Genomic DNA, 15,146 nt, shown 5'->3' on the forward strand with positions numbered 1-15,146 from the left:
TGTAGGTCGAGTATAAATATGTGGACTGTTTATAGAGTGAATATATGTCGACACTCGAGACGACAGGTAACTTTCAATTAAAAATTGATTGCTTGACTAAAATAAGACTTCCTAGTTCCCCACTTCCCCTAGATTTCCTTTTCATTACTTATCCATCATCCCCTCAGTATTCCTTTCTCGGAATAGTTTGGAAATTTTTAAATTTAGGGCACCATTCACACAATCAGCTCAATCAATCAATACAAATTAATCAATTAATCTTCAAATTTGATTAATCTGTTTTTATTTATTTTTTTCGTAATTGGTGCTTCTCATTCTTAACCTAGATCGTTTTTTTGTTTTTATTTTGATAGTTCTTCATTTTTGTACTTGGTCGATCTGTTTTTATTTTTTTTCTTTTCAACTTGATCGATCTGTGATGTTGAGTTAGTTTATTACAGGAGATTACTTGATTAATGATGGTGGTGGTGGTGGTGGTGGTGGTTGTGAAGGGTTGTAGGTGATAAAACAAGATAAATTCAGATGATTCATCACGTTTAAGCCGTGATGAAATCGGTTTCATCATGTTTAAGCCAGGATGAAATTGGTTTCATCCTGTTTAGATTGGGCTGGTGGATTCATCCATGTTTAAGCCAGGACGAAACTGATTTCATCTTGTTTTAGATTTGGGTTGATATTGGTTTCATCTATGTTTGATATAGGATGAAATTGGTTTCATCGTGTTTATATTGGGATGATACTGGATTCATCCATATTTAAGCCAGGATGAAACTGATTTCATCTTGTTTTAGATTGGGTTGATATTGGTTTCATCTATGTTTAAAATAGGATGAAATTGATTTCATTGTTTTTTAGATAGGGATGATATTGGTTTCATCCTGTTTTGAGTTGGGTTAAATGTTTCTAATTGAATTGTCTTGATGTACTTATTTAGAAGAAATGATGTGACTAGTGCTGGTGGTATTAATGTTCAAGGATGTAGTGAATTCTGCAAGTGCATAAATGCATCCAATTTAGACTTTGATAAATCTGTAATCATACAAATTAGGGAAAACCTTTTTGGATCTTAAAATACAATTAAGTCTAATTATTGGTGTTGTTGGCTAATAAAACTAATGTCATCCGTGGTGATGTTATAAACTCCGATGAAGTTAGTCACGGTAGTGTAACCATGACAGAAGATGGTGAAGGCGGTGGTGGCTGTAATCGGGTGGAGAGTTGGTGAAGGCGGTGGTGATTGTAATCGGGTGGAGAGTTGGTGAAGGTGGTGTGATATGAGAAAAGAGTTAATGTAGGTGGTAGCGATGGTGATTGAACAAGAGTTAAAGTAGGTGGTAGTAGTGGTGGTGGTGACCGGTTAAATGGTGGTGTTGAGTGCGGTGGTGAATGAGTCTCTCGATGCCGTAAGAAATGAATGAGCAATGTTAGAGAGAAGTTTAAAATTGTTTCAGGGATATGATGGTCAGCATAAGAATGAACTGGATCTCGTCCATTTGACCCAGAACGTGGTGGGAGAACGGTTATAAAAGGTTAGTAACGTCTCTCCACATTAAAAGATTCTTTTGGTCATTTGACCCAGGCCGAATTCCTACCTGTCCATTTGGCCCAGAAAAAACGTCATTTTGGCTATATAACCCATTTTCTGTTTTTTTTCCGTCTTGATCCATCAGGTATTGGTTTCCAGAGGAGACAAAAGTAACTACAACTAATAATGTTACTAAAAATATACTACGACATGACTAAATAGTGTGCCTCGTAAAGTAGCACTTACGACTAAGACAAGAAAGTGTGCTATATAGGATAGCACTTACAAAACCAAAGGAAACAAACAATACAAGTAATATAAAGGTGCATTATACGAGTACAAAAAGAAACTAAAGACACAAACACTACCTATAGGGATTACTGTATAAGGATCAAATAAAAGAAAATTTATTTGAGAAACTTACCGAGGATGGCAGAAAGGTCTCATGAGATACCATTAATGTATGATTTAAGATAACGGGGCACTTGGGGTTATTCATGTGATAACAGTCTAAGGTGGAGGATTCACAGGGTAAATTCCGTAAGTTTATGCAAAAAACACTATGAAACAAATGTAATGATAGCCCGACCAAGAAACATTCATTTTCTACAGATAAATAAAAATTCAAAATAAAGTGGGAAATTGACACCTTATTCTGGAAGATAGTCCCCTCCCCCCGCCTCCGTACAAAAAAAAATAAAAATAAATAAATAAAAAGGAGAGAGAGTTTCCGGGGGATTTTCAGGCGATAGAAAGTCTGGGAATTTTTCACGACAACTTCTCTGTATTTCTTTCACATAACTCCATCGATTCTTTACCTTTCAAATCTCCTTGTTAATTCCTTTCGAATGATATCTTATTTGGACGCTGCTTCTCACCCAGCTTTAGGTAGTTACGACAGTTCCTTTTTCAGAAGACATGCGCAATACTCGTTCTAGATCTTCCTTGCTATTGCACCATAATACTCCATCATCTGAGGCATCATCATCTAACCTAACTGCTCAGAATCTCAATATTACAGACCCGAATCATGTTTCACTTCCTCCCTAGATTTCGAAATAGATTCAGATGGTTATCGCTTTCATTGTCCTTTCAAAGGGTTTGATGATTGCAAAGATGGATTAAATAGCAGAGGGTTTATTCGCAGTTCCTTTGCTAAATATCTTAATGACGGGCATTTTCGCACTGAAGAGGCTAAAAAAATTTGTAGGGAAAGAATTAGCAATGACATGAATGTTTAATTGTCCTGGGAAAGTGTTCTAGGGTTATTCCATATGTGGCTCTGCAGTAAATGCATCATTTTGCATGCATGGAAGAAACCATGTCGTCATAAAGAAGATATCATTCCAGGACCACTCAATGGTAGGTATGTGGACTTCCTTATTTCTGACATCAATATGCCCTCTGCGATCACCAATGATACACCAAACAATGTGGTTGTAGATGCACCTGTGTCTCTCTCTTTAGAATTGCTTAATGAAGTTTTTCAAAGGAAATTCACCACTATCACAAGCATCTAGGGCTGAACATGGTGTCGGTTAACCGTTGGAAACCGACCGAACCAGACCAATAAACAAGAAACCGAACCAAACCATTTAGATTTGGATTGGTTTGGTAAAAAATGTTGAAAAACCGACATTACTGGTTTGGTTTTGGTTTGACCTGAAAACCGAACCAAAAACCATTGGGAACCGATTAATTTTTAAACTTAATTTCTACCGTCGATTTAAAAGTATTAGATTCTTCCCATTAATTTAGAGGATAAATAGAAACCCCAAATCTAATATTTCATTATGATACTCTCCCTCTTTCTCTTTCTCCTTCTCTCAGCCGCCTCCCTTCTCCACCCCCAACTACAGCTGCTGCTACTCGACTTTTTTCTTCCCGTCTTCCTTCTTTTTTATTTGTCAATATCTAAATTAAGATATATTATATATCTTCATTTGATCTCTAGAATTAGAGTAAGCTTTAACTATTCTTGATTTTTTTTTGTCTGTATATTTGTGTAAACCAATACTATCGGCAACTACGATTTTTTTATCTGTAAATTTGTGTATTTTTTTTTGGTTTGATATAATTATTGGTTAACCAAAAACCACTGGGACAAACCGAAACCAACTGGAACCATTTGGAAACCGAACCAATAGTTAATGGATTGGTTTGGTTTAGATTTTTAGAAACCAATAATATTGGTTTCATGAACAGCCCTACAAGCATCCCTTCTCCTTGTCGATTAAATTTTTCAAGAGATTTAAAATCCTGCTTGGACGCTTTCATACTAAATCCCAGGGAATTATCCTCTTGGAATATTTTTTTTCTCCTCCCTATTTAAACTCTCAACCTATAAACCCCTAAGTGCACACTAGAAGAACGTTCTGGAAACATGAAACGGTTACAAGTTGCATCAATCAATCACGCACTGCTAACTTGAGTTACCAAAGCGCAAACAATTGAGCAATCCAAAAAATAAAAACACACAAGATAGCACCAACTTGCAAGCATGTAGAAATAAGTTGAGTTATACATATGCCTTTCGGGTAATTTCATCCAGTGGGATTGCCCCAAACAAAAATGCAACACTTTCATAATTGCAGAAAAAACACCCACATGCCTCTTCTCCTATTATACCTGCTGAAGCAATCACTGTTGATGCAATTTTTGTAGATGCATGTTCAGTTCTTGGATCTATCAAAAGATTTCCCAAAGGTAAATTATGTGGGAGAGATGGACTTTGGGCTCAACACTTACTCGATGCCATGAGTGGAGCAGCAAGTGCAGTTGCAGATGAGTTAGTATCCTCTATCACCAAAACTGTTAATATCTGGATATCTGTTAACTGTCCTGCGACACTTGGTGAGTACGTCGTTAGTGCGCCACTCACTCCACTCCAGAAACCGGGTGGTGGTCTTCGACCCATTTCCGTGGGCACCATTTTGAGGCGACCATCGATTTGGAGTAGGAGTGCGTTGTGGTGGAAAGAGTATATTTCATTCTGTTAACAGACTCATGGATCTTAAAGGTACAACGAACAATATATATCCATGCTACTCATTGACTTCACTAATGCATTCAATATGGTTGATCGAACAACATTAATCCGCGAGGTTAGAAAACATTGCCCTGCCATTGCTCATTGGGTGGGATTTTGTTACGCCTAGCCCGCTAGGTTGTACTATAACTCATTCTATCCTCAACCCAAGGGTGCAACAGGGTGATCCCCTGGGGCCCTTACTGTTTTCACTTGTGCTCCATCCCCTTGTATACAAAATTGCATCGAAGTGTAAGTTGGATTTAAATGCATGGTACCTTGATGATGGTACAATCATTGGCGATATGCTGGAAGTTTCGAAAGCAATAAAGAGAATAACCTGAAGGAGTCTGCAAAGGTATTCATCTCAACATCAGCAAAACTAAGATGTTCTGGCCCACTACAAATCCAAGGAGTCTTATTCCAGGCGTTTTTCCACGCAACATCAACATACCATCAACCGGCGTCAAACTTATAGGTGGTCTAGTCATCCTAGACTTACAATATTTCAAGGACATGGTATTGCAGAGAGTGGACAAAACCATTCATCTTATGTCTGTTATAAGGAAATTCAAAAACCCTCGTGTGAACTATTATTACTGCGTAACTACGCTGTGGTATCTAAATTATACTTCACTATGTGGACTACAAACCCCTTAGCAATGCAACAAGCTAAATTACACTTTGATGCTCAACTTTTCCAATATCTAGATATCTAATCAAAGCAGACGGTGCAGACTTCGGCCTTTTGCAGTTTCGTATCGCAACCCTCCCAATTGAAGATGGCGGACTTGGTGTGTATACTATGACAGATACTAGTAATAATTTCTACTTGGCTGCGCAACTGCGAACTCAATCTGTACAACATATCATATTGAATAGCATCAATGCCACAGACTCAAGTCCTACTTATCAGCAAGCCTTACAGACCTACATTCAGGTTTGTGGTATTTCTTCTTCCCCACTTAGCTTTGATGACACAGCCCCACGTTCCATGCGCTCCCTAGCTGTTACATACTTCGAAGTAGTAAAGAGACAGATGTCCACAAACTTTCCTATGACTGATGGTGACAAGATTTTATGATAAACTTGTGCATCAAATATGATAAAAATGATCAAATATGCAAAGAGTGAAACGGGTTGGAATAAAATTACCCTCCTATTTTATGTACTTCGCATCTACCTTGAAAAGTTCTTTCTGGGACATGTAGACATCCATGTGAATTGCCTGTAGCCTATTTGGAGAATTGTGCAGATGCGCCTGTTTAACTCATTAAGATTTGTTATGAGTTAAACTGGCAAATCCAGAAATCTTCCAAGGTAGGGCTACAATATTATCGATTGTCTATGCGGGTGAAGGGTACGCCATATTTTTATAGCACGAAAATCACGTAATCAGTGGCTGACTTAGATTTTCTTATAAAATACTAGATAAATTGACAATTGTAAAAGATTAAAATTCACGAAATTAAAAACAAAGCATGATTGGAGAAAGAAATTTATGGAATAAAAATGAGAAAATAAATTGATATATAAAGAAACTTTTACTACTTTTTTATACAAAATCATTAGGATGAAAATTATTCGAATAAAGCTGCATCGATTTATCATAAATATAGATGAACTAGATACAGTTTTTCCAAAAAAAATCAAAAAATCATCGGGCCAAAAATAAGGACGAGCTATAGGTCAGATCATCCCCTTGCTAGGCCCTCAAACGTCTCGATTAATTAGTGAATGTGAATCTTTCCCAGCCGTGCTAGAATGCCCTTAAGGCCTATTCCTATGCACAAGGTTAAAAAAGCATGTTTGACATACCAGGTGGTATGATAAACGAGTTGCATCACTATAGGAAAACCATTGAGTGATAGAGTTTCCAGCGAATGAAATAGATGATATCGTGAGCGTTACCATGAATATCGCTCGATATAAAGTCTACCGCCAACGGAAAGTTTTTTGTCGCTTGTAAATAGGTAATTTTCAAATTAAAAATTTGAACCAATTTTTTTTTACAAAAATATTTCTCTATTACTCTCTTTTTGAATCTAATTTATTTTTTCAAATTTTCCCAAATGGCAAAGACGAAGATAAACAAAGGAAACTCTGTTCATGAGCGCATTGATTGGAAGTTTTGTAAAATTAAGAAGATAAACAAGATGATGAAATTATCTCGATTTTGTTTTAAGTCTATATTTCAAATTATTATTGTCTAATTTTATGTCTTGTAAAATGATTAATGATTAATCTGAAGTTTAATGAATTTGAAAAGTTAACTTGTATTGTTGAAAAATAATCTTATATTCTATTCTTCATTCTTCATTCAGTCTTACATTTTAACTAAAATTAATAAAATAAGACGAGTATTAAAACTTAAGTTGACAATTAAGAAATTAAAACATAAATATTGGTTTTTATTCGGGCAACCCTCTTAAAATCTCAAAACAACTTCCAAATTGAAAGTTATATGCGTAGATGCGATGACATTCCGCACGACACCTTTTTTCTAGTTCCATCATGGTTTCACCATCCCTCATGGACCTTCTTGATGAAGTAAAACAAGATACATACTAATTTCCTTATTCATTACAGTGAAGCGATAAGACAACCTGGAGCAACACGATTGTTAGGATTCATTATTTGTTCTTGAAATTTTCCAAATATCCTTTTCCAAAATGTTTGGGGGATGGAATGCATCTGCGAATAAAGTCTCAGTAAACTAAACATAATTCCTACAAATACATTCATCTACCTCAGTAGCAAATTTTGTAATCGCCTCATAATTCGACTTTGCACATTAACACGATTAGCAACTCTTTAATTTTCGACAGCATATTTGCTATGAACTCAGCCATGTTCATATTATCAGCCATCCTTTTTGAGGAATCGGAAGAGTGATGAAAACAATTGGAGATTGAGTCTATAGAGATTTAGAAATTCTAGTATGAGTTGAAATGATTTCAAATTGGATATTTTTAGAAGTGGAAAATTTTAGCCGTTGGATAAGGAACTGATGAGCGATGATCATCTCAGCGAGCGACAGACTATCGCTGAAATGACCAACGAGAGATGTTTAGACCATTGGGCAATGGAGACTCCATCGCTCCTTAGAGACTCCACCCCTAGTTAGTAAGTTCGCGAATGATTCGCGAATCATTCACGAATTTTTCCGTATCACGAATTTTACCGTCTTATTCGCGTACGTTTGCAACTCCGAACCCAAGTCGCGTATTATGTGGCGTTCCCGGATTATTCGCGAACCGTTCACGAATTTTATGTATCCCGAATAATACGTCCGCTTAATTCGCCATAAATTCTTTAGCTTTTACTTTTTAAAGACTCCACTTTTTGGGCTTTACTGCCTCCCGAGCATACACGACCGAATATTAAAAGTGTTGTAATTTTTATGAAACAAAAACGACTGAAGAGATTTGAAGGTGAAGGTGAGAGAGATCTCAAACTCACTAACCAAGCATCTAAACCACCATACGACGTCCTCTTGGATAACTAATGTTGTATATATTATTAATATCATCATATTAAGTTTATTTTTTCTTTAAATAACTCACACATATGCATAAAAATTGGTCTATGATCTTATAAATACAAATTATTTGTTATATATAGATACCGAATTTTCATAGCCGAACTCACATTTATAAATCGAATTATACACGTACGTATGTCATTCCGAATTATTGACGAATCACGTCTCGTTGACCGAATTTTGGACCGAATCTGGATTTTACAAAACCGTATAATACTCGTACGTTTGTCGTTCCGTACGTTTGTTGAATCCCGAATTGCTAACTAGGACTCCACCATGAATTCCTAAATGCTATTCCTGCCGCGTAGGCAGATATATTTGGCACTTTCGGCGTTAAAGTGGCAAAATCATTTAACTGATATGTGCATAGGAACAGGCGTAAGTAGTAAATATGGGTCATTGACTAGTCAAAATTAGATATCGTACTCTGATAAATTTAAAAGTACACCCTTAGTTCGAGAGGGACCTAGAGAGAAAACAGAGTGAAATCAAGAGGAAAATAGGGAGAATCGAGTGAAAGTTGGGGAGATGGAGTGAAATCTCTTTGATACCTGGCTTCCTGAAGATGTTTTGCTACCATTGAAGGAAGAAGAAGACGAATCGAAGACGAAGCTTTGTTTCTTCTCCATCTCAGTCGTGAAATAAGCTTAAATTGAGGTCATGGTAATTCAAAACAGGTTAGTACATCAAACCCAATTCTATTTTTCACTTTATTATGCATTTAGGTTGTTTAAGGAATTAGTATTTGTGCAAAATTGATTTAGGTGTTGTGATGAAATTTCACTTGAATGAAATTTAGGGCTTTAGATGTTACTGTTGGTGTGATGTTGTTGAATGTATGATTTAGGTGTTGTGATGAAAGTATGATTTGAATATCTGCGTTAGTTGTTGAATGTGAATGTTGAATCTTAGTTGTTACAGAGTAATTTATCTTTTAGGAAAGTGATCGAAAGGATTTTTGGTTAACTGTTCTCAGTTAGATTGCTGGTAGCTTGGAAATTTTTGCAGATGATATTAGTTATTTTCTGTTCAGATAAATTACAAGGAGTAGGTTGCATTTGTCTGCTGAATAATGATTGAAATACTTTGGAACTGTGAGTTAATATGTGAGGAATGTGATTTCTTTGAGATGTGGATGGTGGTGATGGGGTTCATATGGGTGCTGGTAGTTGTGTTCTTGATTCCTCATATAGCGAGGGAATTACTCTTAGTCACCAGGACCGGACCTAGGCCGGGAGTGAGATTGGAATTGAGATTCATAAAATTTTGAAACTGAAATTCGAGGAGCGTAAATTAGGTTACACAGATATTTTAGTTATATTATTTTCTAAAAAACATAGTAAAACATTTAGAAGATCTTGATGAAGTGTCTACTTTCTAGTTTCCTACAATATATCTCAATCATTCAGTTATTGTTTCGAGATTTCTGTAGCCGATTTTGTGCTTATATGTATCCTGTGAACTTGGGGTTGGTAGTGGAGGTGTAGACAATATAGGCACTGACCCTAACTTCTTGATATGATAAAAACTAAAACTAAGTAATACAGATGTTACATGGTTATAGGGAAGCTAACCTAGAATTTAAAGGAGCTAGATACATGATATACTAGATAAAGGTAGGAATATACGAGAAATATACGGTTAGTAGGATATGAAGCCAGATATTGGATATGCATCAACATAATTATTACAGTTAGATAGAGTGAAACGTTTCTCACTCAATAGAAGCGCATTTCTCCCTTGTTAGGAGCATGCTTCCATCATGAATCCGGTGACTAAGGAATTACTTTCCAATGAAAATAAAATATACTGAACATGTGCTTGTTGATTTGAATGGCATTCATAAGTAGGAAGGCTTTGAGCGCAACTGCCATAGTGCCATGTCATGCACAACCTATATCTGGTTAGTTTCGAGACTATAATTATAATGTACAAAACAGTACTCCCATGTCATCCTTCTACACGATGTGAATCTGTGGCGCAATGGTAGCGTGTCTGACTCCAAGTCAGAAGGTGACGTGTACGATTCACGTCAGATTCCCTTCAATGGCTTAGAGTTGTGTCTTGTGTTTAGTATATTAGTAAGATCCTAATGCCTGCAAACTCAGAAACAATTTATAACCACATAATTGAATAGATCCTCTAGTTTGAAATATGATATTTGTTTGTTTCTCTTTACCATTTCATCCTTGTTTGTTTTCAGTCCACACTATATAGAAAAAATTTCAATGATCAGCAAATTCCCCTTATCTGCATATGTATCAGTTGTAAACCCACCTTTAGATTAGGAAAATAGTCATATGGTCCTTGTCATTGTTAATTCTTTTGTTTCATGTCCTTTTGTTGGAATTTGGAAACCATTTTGGTTGACTGACTGAGTGACTGGGAGCAGAATTTGAACATGTCTGAATGCTTTGAAGTCTGACTCATTAGCAAAGAACAGTTCGGTAGCTCTAAGAAATGATATGAAGCAAACAATGGGCATGTAACATGATTTGTTTTCTTAGTTTGCGACTCACCGAGTTCCATTCTACCAAATAGACCTTCACAACAGTGGAGTTTGTGAATGAATGGGACTGAACAATGTTTGTTTTGTATGATTCATTTGAATTATCTAATTCGTGTGATCTGAATTATACTCCTCATTTGGTCATCTCTGTGTTAGACTTTCTGGACACTCGACTCAGACAAGACTCAAGCGTTCAATACTGCACTGTATTCAATCATGTCCTGAAGCGCCTTAGAGTGACAATAACGGGTCTTAGAAATCAACGTGTACTAGTATTTATAACCTTGTACAAGGTCCGTGTATGCAGAATTATACTCTGGTCCTTTATTTTTCCTTATCAATGGAAGATAACTAGTGATTTTTCCACCCGCTTACCGCCTCAGCAAATGTTCTAACCGAGGAGCCAGCTTCAGCCAATGTACTAGTCGCAGAACATTTTAGTTCTTCCATCTTACTCCTAAGTCTCTTTCCTTCTTCACCTTCCATAAGTTCCTTCACAACCTTACAAATCTCATCATGTCCTATAATACCATTCTTCATTTTTTTCAGCCTTATAGCTACTTTCATGTCATCTGTAAGCATCGCTGCATTCAAAGTCTTCTCTGCAAAAAGTGGGAATGCAATTAACGGGACACCATGCACGATGCTTTCAAGGGTTGAATTCCACCCACAATGGGTTAAAAACCCACCAGTTGATCCATGTTTGAGGATTTGAATTTGTGGTACCCATGATGAAACAACTAAACCTGAATTTTGGGTTCTGTCCAAAAATCCTTTAGGTAACACTCCAGAAGGATCCACAGTATTTTGAGCACTCAAATAAGATGCATTTGCAGCCTTTCCACTAGGAGTAGGACTTTTGAAAAACCACAGAAACTTTTGTTCACTCATTTCCAACCCTAAAGCCAATTCAGTTAGTTGCTCACCTGAGAGGGTTCCGCCGCTACCAAACCACACGAACAGAACAGAACCTGGTGATTGATTATCCAACCACTTCAGACAACCTGACTCATCCGATCCATCATCGCGCACACCCGTTGTTCAATCTCCTCAAAAGCTATTCATGAAGATGCCTTTGCCCAAACCCAACTTCTTCCAATAATGTATCACTCTTGCATAAGTCTCTGTTTTCCGATCTTGTAATGACTTCGTAAGATCGATTCCCCAGATCGGTACACAACCCGGTATCCGAATCATTTCAGGTACAACTCTGAACTCACAAGAGTAAGTTTTGTCCAGTTTGGGTAAATGGTAACACATACATAGCAGCATAGCAGTTGATGTTGAAAAAATGTAAGCATCGATATCAAATGCGTTAGCAATAGCAGTTGACTCCGTAGAGAAAAGATCAGAAACGAAAGAGACGACTCTGTGAGTTGAAGTGATTTTTCGGGTTGAGTCAGCAAGCGCAGGCAGAGACCGTGTCACAATTGCGCTCATCTGAGCCTCGATCTCAGAACCACTAGGAAGATCACTTATATCCACTGGAGGTAAGAAGACGGTGTTGATAGAATTTGGTGAAGAAGTCAGTTGCAGAGCTTGTTTTACTGCTTTGGCTGGAGAATTAGTTTGATTTGCAATGATGAGTGTTGCCGAAAAGCCATGATCCAGAACGAGGCGTTTAGCGAATTCAGAGACTGGTATGCGATGACCCATACCTGGACTGGGCATAATAATAACATGAGCAGTGCTGTCTCGCACCGTGGTGCGTGTTGCTATCCCGCTCAAGCGGCCTTTTTACCGTTAAATCATCAAATCAATGGTTGGATTCTTTCAAGAACGGACCCATCATGGCTGGTTTTATGTTCCATGGCTGGAAAGCTGAACAAGAAAGAATTTGATAAAGAAGAAGCTATAGTAATAAGTAAATCTGATAAATGTTGCAGGAAGAAGCTAGAGAATTCAGTGACTGTAAATGAGAGGAAGATGAAAGTTTTGCTATGTAAAGAAGGGTTTGGTGTGAGATATTGAATGCATCTTGAAATTAGAAGGTTTTGTTAGTAGTGTTTAAGTGATACGTCATTGTTCAATTTTTCGGTCTTTTTTAGGGAAAAGGTAGAACACTCAAGAGGGCCATTGCCCCCCACCAAAACTTCCCAAAACAACTACTACTGTTAGTGGGAGGAGAAATTGACTGATTAAAAGCAGTAGAGAGTTATTGGCATATTGATTCTGATATTGCTGTAATTAAAAGCAGCAAAGAGTCAGCTCACGAGGACCAGGCTGAGTTGTAACCTGGACACTTCAACTCGTTATCCTTCCATTGTCAGATCAGGAAAGGGGGGTGTCCGCTGTTCCGCGAGATTTCCTTCCATAATTAATTAGTAAAGATTGCTGTAATTAATGAAAATTAATTAATGAGTATATATTTTTACCAAAGTATGAAATTAATTAAAGATTTTTTGTAATCAATGAAAACTTATTAATAATTAATAGTAAGATATGTATCTAAATAAATTGTTAAATTACCATTTATTGGAACAACTGCCCAGTATAAAGAAACAAGCAACGAACTTTCGTTTTACATTTGATCTAAAAGATTTGTTTAAAAAGTTATACACCATGCTCTTCTGCTCCTCGATAGCGGTTTCTTCAATTTTCATTTTTTTCTTACTCGCACCATCAATTGCAACAAGAGAAGTTAACGATGTAGTTATCGATCAAGTTTGTTCTCTAACAAAAAACCCGAATTACTGCAATGACGTATTAAAACATTATTTTGGTGCCGATCCTGCAGATCTTTTAAGTGTTGCGGACACTATGATTAACGTTGCATCAAATAATGCTTCAGGTTTGCTGCTTGACATAGACGACCATATAAGTTGGAAGGCTACTAGTGCTCAACGGAGTCATCTTACATATTGTATAAAACTTTATGAATCTTCCATAGAAGATTTTGTGCGTTGTGGTGTGTTTTTCGCAAAAGACAATTATGTTGGATATAACAAACAAGCAGGAATTATCGCAAATTATGCAAACAGTTGTGAGAAATCCTTCGAATCACCGCCGTCGGCTCCATCTCTCTTGACGAAGCAAAATAATGATTTCTTCAATTTAGTCGATATATTAATGGCTAATTCTTATCTTCTTATTCACCAAACATAAAATCAAATATCGTCTCTTGTTTATGATTTAAATTATTGATATATCATTTAAAATAAAGAAGAAATGAATCTCATTTTCTCCTATCTTTCTTATGTCCACCGTGTAGCTAGTATATATTTCATTTTTCTAGTAAGGATATATTTATCCGAACAGTACCGATTAGGCACATATAATTTGTAGTAAGGATATATTTCATTTGTAGTAAGGATATATTTTCTCCTCTCATTTGTAGTAAGGATATATTTCGCCGATCACTCTTTAAAGATGGCTTCTCCTTTATTCACCTCCGTTTACCTCCCGTTTTAATGGTACGTATCCCAAAAACAAAAGTAGGTAGTAGATTGGTACATATTCTTCACTCCTCTTCCTAAGCAAGTAAGGATCAAGTTTTATTGGATCTCGACAACGTGGAGTTCCATGTGATTTCTTTGCGCAACTGGTATGATCATTGTTTTTGGATTTAAGCAATTGAGGTAGGGGTTTCTAGGTAATACTGAAAACTAAGCTATTTCAACATGACTTTTTTTTATATCGTACTATGTATAGGCCAGGACTCAACCTTTATCACTCTTTTTATGTTATTTAGATGCCAATTTGTATCTTCAACACGCAAATCAGTCGGGGCACACGGAGTCAGTACTTAAATAGTCAGGTTGTATTATCATATTTGGTTTATTAGTTGTAGCCTTGGATTGGGAACAACCTAGTGTTCAGCTAGAGTATGTGGTTCTGGTATTTTGTTGGTCGGGTCAAATTATCAGGTTATAATATGGTCGTTTAGTTAGTTGGGTCATAGAAGTCGGGACCACATGGAAACAATTTAGTGTTTAGCTATGATATGTGGTTCTGGTATTTTATTAGTCAGGTCAAATTAGTCGGAGCTTAAAGATCCCAGTCATGAATTAGAAAATCTAGAGTCCAGCAAAGTATGCATATTAAAATTGGTTGTGATTTGGTTTGAAATCTAAAAATAAAGCGTATACTTGGTCGAACCAAGTTAGTCGGGGACGCTTTAATTATCTTGGAATATAATATTTGGCACTAAGGTCGACCGTTTTGAATTAGGAAATTAAATTAGATTTTGAAATCTAATTATATTTAGAAACTTTTCGACGACATTTCTCTAAGTTGTGTTTAGGATTAATAGCCTAGGTTAGCTTTATTCCAGGCCACGACATAATTCAACCACTCAAAATAAAAAAATCTCAGTTGCATACACAACAAATGGGCGGGTATGTACACCTCTTGAATTAATTAACGATCCCTGCCGCAGTATGGTATAAATCAAGGGTCGTCTCTGCCCCAAGATAGACACCCCTACTACACCCCTACTTTGGTTATTAAGAATTAAAGCATAGGTTGTTGAGTACAAAAACCTAGAAAAGTTCGCCGATCACTCTTTAAAGATGGCTTCTTCTTTATTAATAGTGAAAAA

General features: G+C 36.6%; 1 long non-coding RNA gene and 1 other non-coding gene across 2 annotated transcripts; both read left to right on the forward strand.

The window, feature by feature from the left end:
- Positions 1 to 8,545: 8,545 nt before the first annotated feature.
- Positions 8,546 to 12,689, forward strand: LOC113280938. Its single transcript, XR_003325849.1, has 2 exons — positions 8,546 to 8,774; positions 10,763 to 12,689. It is a non-coding gene; the product is annotated as an uncharacterized LOC113280938 (long non-coding RNA).
- TRNAW-CCA lies at positions 10,067 to 10,138 on the forward strand. The gene has a single exon. It is a non-coding gene; the product is annotated as a tRNA-Trp (tRNA).
- Positions 12,690 to 15,146: the final 2,457 nt, after the last annotated feature.

The sequence above is a fragment of the Papaver somniferum genome, chromosome 5 (genome assembly GCF_003573695.1).
Source record: "Papaver somniferum cultivar HN1 chromosome 5, ASM357369v1, whole genome shotgun sequence".
In the NCBI taxonomy this organism is placed as follows: Eukaryota; Viridiplantae; Streptophyta; class Magnoliopsida; order Ranunculales; family Papaveraceae; genus Papaver; species Papaver somniferum.